This window comes from Stegodyphus dumicola, chromosome 6 (genome assembly GCF_044657685.1).
Source record: "Stegodyphus dumicola isolate Sdum_Otavi_A_Nest chromosome 6, ASM4465768v1".
Lineage (NCBI taxonomy): Eukaryota > Metazoa > Arthropoda > Arachnida > Araneae > Eresidae > Stegodyphus > Stegodyphus dumicola.
Window position 1 is genome coordinate 156,033,380 of NC_140773.1, and position 6,639 is coordinate 156,040,018.

The window sequence follows — 6,639 nt, forward strand, 5'->3', positions numbered from 1 at the left end:
GTTGTCGCCGAGTAACGCAGGGTCTCTGCCGAAACCTCTTTCATTTGAATCCGGAATCCGTTGCCGTGCCACTCGTTTTACTGGAATCCCGTTCTTTACCTCTTCTCCGCAAGTACAGGTGTTGGTTGTGGGGCAACTTTCCTTACCGGCTTTTCCGTGGTTTTTCTTTTCTTTTTTTTTCGCTGAGCCTGGACCTTGTGGCAGTTGCATTCGTTTGGCCGGTCTTTCTTCCCTACTTTCGGCTTGTTTCCTTTTTACTGTTGGGAGGCTCTAGCTCGGTGTTTGACTCACTGGGGTTCTTGGCATGCTTCCAGGATCCTGCAATAAATCTTTTAAAACTTGGAAGTCAGTACATCTATAATAAGGCTTTATTTGATAAATATTAGCAATTATTTGCTGGCCATTTACAGCCTTTATATAAAATATCATATATTTAATCCTTCCGATGATGTACGGCCCTTCAAACCTGGGCTAAAACTTGACAACTCTATTTTCCGGTGCAGACAATAATGTTTGATTTTTAATACTTTTTGACCGACAGTATATTCTACATCCCGTGTATTTCTATTGTAGTATAACTCTGTTTCTGCCTTGCTACATCGGAATTTTTAATCGATTCCATTAATAATTTCTTGGATTAATTTAGAAGTCCAACAACAAAAATCAGCGTTATATTTGCAAATTTTCACAGAGCTAGTTTCGATGGTTTTACCGAACTGTGATCCTCAGCTGTCAAAGAACAAATGGCAGCTGAGGATCATGATTCGGTAAAACCATCGAAATAGTCCTGTGGAAATTTGCAAATATATCGCTGATTTTTGTTGTTGGATTTCTAAATCTTGTTTGGCGTGTTATTTTATCTCAATTTCTTGGATATCCTTCAATTTAAATTCTTGCCTTTGCTGCACATAAACAAACAAACAAAAAAAAAAAAAAAAAAAAAAGAAAAAAAAGAAAAAAAGAGTTTGTCTAAGGGAATTAAAATTTTTCTCCCTAAAAAAATTCTGCAGGTGTTTTTTGTGTAATATCGTGCTTCGCTGTTCTCAAAGCAAAATCTAAATCATTGACACTGTCCCGGCGGTCATGATCCCGGAATAATTTTTACAATATTCTTATTTAACCGTTACGCAATATTCGATTGCTGTCTATACGGTACCATTTTCAGATGGCATGTGCCAAGTCCTGTGCAAAGATTTTTAAATAAGTTACTCACAAATTTTTTACCATTACCCGATACTGCTTTCACTGGGGCCCCGTATTTTAAAATATTACTTGTTTAGAAACGAATATGCTACTATTTCTGATGATGCTCTTTTAAGAGGAATTACTTCCACCCACTTTGAGAATTGATTCACGATGGGTAACAGATATCTATTTTCATTTATTTTTGTTCTAGGGTAAGAACCGAGCAAACCTATGCCAACCAATTCATTTAAGAAAGTGGTTTTTGTGTTATTTAAGTACGCGTCCGGGTTGAAATTGACATCGTTCATTAGTTGACACAAGTGACACGACCTGACATACGCCGTAACCACCCCCTGTAATTGAGGGAAATAAACCGCTTCGCGGACCCTTCGCAAAGTTTTTCTAATACCTAAATGACCCGATGGCGAATCAAGTAGCTCCTATAAAATATTTAAGCGTAGGGCTCGCTGGTATCACTGGCCGATATTCTTGATTATCGTTAGTTATTTTCGTGTAAAATAGTAATCTAACGATACTCTTATAATGGGCCGCCCTATCGCGAATAGTCGTTAAATCCACATGCTCAAAATGTTCGGGGTCTTTAAGATACGCATAAATATCCTTGAATTCTGGGTCCGTTTTTAATTCCGAAATTACAGTTTCATGGGACTCAAATACTTTAGAAGTTAGCATCGCACATTTAATTGTATTTCTTTCTTCGTCAATCTTAATTCTTGATAGGGCATCGGCAACTATATTTTCCTTCCCCAGAGTATGTTTCATGATTCTATTAAACTCTTGCAGTTTTAATGTCCAACGTACAAGCCGGGCAGAAAGATTTTTCCCCGAATACAAGCGACCAACTGCCAGATGGTCTGAGTATACTGCTATCGAGTCGCTTCCGAAATAAACGCGGAATTTTGCCCCGCTAGTAAGACAGCGAGAGTTTCTCTTTCGGTTGCGGTGTAATTCCTCTGAGTCTGATTTAAAGTTTTGTTGGAAAAGGCTATTGGCTGCCCATTTTTGGAAAGAAGTGCGCCAATTGCGTAATCTGATGCAATTTCTAAGTTTTGGTCCCCTTCCGGGAATAGAAGAACTGGGGCATTTATTAGGGTGTGTTTTAACTCTTCAAACGCCCTGCTCCCCTCAGCTTTCAGCGTGAATCTAGTTTTTTTCGTTTAAGAATCAACAAGGGTTCAACTATCTTCGCAAAATCCTTGATAAATACTCTATAATAGGAACGCATGCCCGAAAAGGAAGGTAATTTCTTGGCAGTGTTTGGAGGTGGATAACTCTTAATCGCTAATACTTTGGAATTATCAGTCTCGATACCTTTTTCTGAGATTTTATAACCAAGCTACTGGCTTCATTTAACTATGTGAGAACTTCCTCCAAATGTTTAATGTGTTCACCTATCGTTTCGTTAGTGACTATAATGTCATCTAGGTAAATTATTGTACTTTTCCCTAAGACTGGCCTTAAAACAATGTCCATGACTTTTTGAAATGTAATCAGAGCTCCACTTAAGCCAAACGGCATTCTCAAAAAGGCATACACGCCTGATTTCGTAATAAAAGCTGTCTTCTCGACATCCTCGGGTTTCATTGCGATCTGAAATAGCCTGATGTCAGGTCTAGTGTAATCATATACATTATTACGTAATTAATCAACTACTGTTTACGCAGGTTCTATTTATATTGATTTAAAAAACAAGAAGAAAATTCATTTACCTGTTCTGATTTGTTGAATCTGACGTGATGTTTCAGCTGGCAATCTTCTTTACAGAAAAACCACAATTGAATTTCTTGACATCACATTTTATTTACATAAAACATTCAAAAGGAAAAATTCATATTTAAATATATTTTCTTATACAGTAATTGATATTGCCTCTCTTTTTCTTTTATGGCTGTACGAAACAATTTATCCGTCTATCACACGAATTCGAAACCGAACTATCTACTATTTACAAAAAAGAATTAATAAAAACAAGGTTTTAATTTCTTTCACAAATGGAACTCCTGGCTCCCTCTAGCGGGAGAAAGCCACTTTAGATGAACATTTAACCTACTCCCACCTTAAATTTATGGTGGAAGCCAGAAATTAAACATTAAAATTAAATTTACATCATTACCCAAAAATAATAGAATGAAATAAAACTAATATTTAAAGATATTTATAATATTAACTAATATTATATTTTTAAGCTATTTTCAAGCCAAAAAAAGTTAAAGTTCTAAAATTGAGTTGTGAAAAGTGTTCATACAGTTCATCAGCTGGATTACTGGGTCATCGTTCTTAGATATCTCCAAATGGCAAAGTTTACGAATCGGTCGTACAAAAGTTCCTGAAGAGGATTTTACCTCTGCCACACGTGTACAACCATCTCTACTTGGAAACAATTTTGTGACTTTGCCTATTGGCCAGTTAAGTCTCTTTTAGTTGTCTAGTTCAATTAGTACTACATCACCCGTCTGGATCACTTGAGCCTTTTCTCTTGATTTTTGAACGAGATTTGCTAAATATTCTTTTCGAAATCTATTTCTCAGTTTATCTTTGATATTTTGGCATTTCCGGTATCTTTTTCGAAGTTTCTGGAAATTAATTTTCTCTAGATCAGGTATCCCAATTTCTTGGATGTCTTGAATAAAAGATGATGGAGTCAAAGGAATAAATTTATCAGATTCTTCTGAAATATATTTAAGAGGTCGATTATTCATTACAGCCTCAACTTCACATAATATCGTTGAAAGGTCTTCAAAATTGAGTGATGATCTACCAAGTGTTCTTAGAAGAAGATTTTTTACACTGCGAATGAGCCGTTCCCACCATCCACCCCACCACGCAGCTGTTGGAGGAATGAACTTCCATTTAATGGGAGCTAGGTCTTCAGAATTTTCTATTTGACTCCAATTTAAAGATTTCAAAAGGTTGGTGGTACCCCTGAAGTTAGTTCCGTTGTCGCTGTAGCTTGTTGAAATTCTTCCCCTTCTCGCTATAAATCTCTTGAGGGCATAGATGAAACCTTCTGTTGACAAATTAGTCACTAATTCCAAGTGTACGGTGCGATACACAGCGCATGCGAAAATGACAATCCATACCTTGGTTTTGTTCTTTAGAAAGAGAGGACCACATAAATCAATGCCCACGACTTAAAACTTTCGAGTCTCTGACTCGGTCAAATGGAAGATGAATAGGCGGAGTGACAAAAGGTTTTGAAGTAAATATTTTGCATCTCATGCATTTTGATAATTCACTTCGGATGTTAGGCTTTGCAGAAATAATCCAAAAATTTTTTCGCAGGATAGAACCAACAGTCTGGAGACCAGCATGGCAGTTCTTTAAATGGCAGTCTCGTATTAAACAATTTACTATGTGATGTTTTGATGGCAACAAAATTGGATATTTGAACGAAAATTCGTCATCACGTTCTAACAACTTGGTTTTCACTCGTATTATGTTATTTTGATCTTTCACAACAACAAGACCTTTGACAATATCTGAGACATTACCAAAATTTTCTAACTAAATTCTTGACTAAAGGAACTTCTCTGCCTCTTTCTTTTCTTCGATCGAAAGCTCAGATGGGAAAAAACAATTTCTATTTCTACATTTGGATATGAATCTTTTCATCCAACAAATACTATTTACAAATCTTCAAAATTTCGAAATTCTCTCATAATTCATGAATTGACCTACTTTTGTACAGGTAAATAATGATATTGCAGTTTTCTTTCTGACATAACTAAATCTTCATTAGGAACCTGTTCCAATTATTTTTTTCGTCTTTTAACCATTTTGTTCCCTCCCACCATCTCGTCTAGATAAGATGTCTTGGACTACAACCACGAGATGGCAGGTCCGCCGGATTTAGATTACCTGGGACAAGTTACCATTGGTATGATTCTGCGAGTTTCCATATTTCTCTGATTCTGTTACCCACAAAAGTACCCCATTGGTCATTTCTTCGTATCCATGCTATAACCGTTGAAGAGTCCGTTCAGTAATAAACTGGTATTGTAAGGACATCCAGAGCCTCACGAATATAGTTTGATAATCTGGCTCCCAAAACACAATCAAGAAGTTCTAGACGCGGGATTGTTAAAGTCTTTTTTGGCGCAAGTCGAGATTTTGTTCCTAGAAGCTGTACCGAAATCCTATTATTATCTTCACAGCGCAGGAAAATTACTGTTGCATATGCATTCTGACTCGCGTCGCAAAAAACATGTATAGACCATTTTTCTTTATTTCCGTAACCTATGCGTCTGTTTACCTTCAAGTTAGATAATTGTTTCAATTCACTATACCATTTCTGAAAGTTCTTTTGGATCTTCTCTGGAAGCGGGGAATCCCATTCTGACTTAGTTGACCAGGCCTCCTGAATCATTAGCTTGGCTGGCAACAATCCTGGGATGAGAAAACCGATGGGATCGTAAATACCTTGTGCTATAGACAATATCTTCCGTTTAGTAGGATTTTCTGTTTCAGCGTCGAATTTATTGCAGATCATTAAACAATCCTCCTTTCTATCCCATTTAATCCCCAAAACCGAAACTGGAGTTGTAAGATCTTCTTTAAACAATCTTCTGTTCTCAGTTGACAACTTTTCTATTTCTTCTACCGGACCGAACTGCCCTAATCTCAAATCCATCTTAGCTTCAGCCATAATTTCAGTTGACTTTGGAAAAAATTCTTCTAATTCGGATGCACTGTCTACGGAGGTTACGCAGTTGTCAATATAGAAGGACTTCAAGAGTTTGTCAGTAACTATTTTGAGTTGCTTTGGATACTTGTTCATGGTATCTCATAACCGCGCTGAGTAAAAAAGGGCTACAAGTAGCTCCCAATAACACTCTGTTATGTTGATAGACTTTAATTTTATTTTTCTTCTCCCACCATAAAAATCGCAAAAATCGGCGATCTTCTTCCTTAACTTCAATTTGGAGGAAAGCTCTTCTGATGTCGGATACAACAGCATAGCCTTTTCTCGGAATCTCAATAATGTAGCGGGAATTTCTTCTATCAAGTTTGGTCCTTTGAAGAGACAGTCATTTAGGGATGGTGCTCTTCCAACTTTGCATGAGGCGTCAAAAACTGGTCTGATAGACGTAGTAGCACTCTCTGGCTTAATAACTGGATGGTGACACAAGTAATGGCTTCCTACTTCTTCTAGTTCCTTTTTTGAGACTTCCTGTATTACATTCTCTTTTTGCCATTCTTTAAAGACTAGATCATAATCTTCAAATTTACTTAACTTCTTCAGTCTTCTTGTAGTGCTGAACAACCTTCTTTCTGCTTCATTTCTATTTGAAGGAATGTTTGGGTTAATACAAGTCCATGGAAGACCAACACGGTAACGCCCGTCTTCACTTCTCGTAAGTTCTTTGAGGAACAAATCATGGGCTAGCTCTTCTTCTTCCTTTTTAGACAACGTTTCAGCGGGATCATTAATTC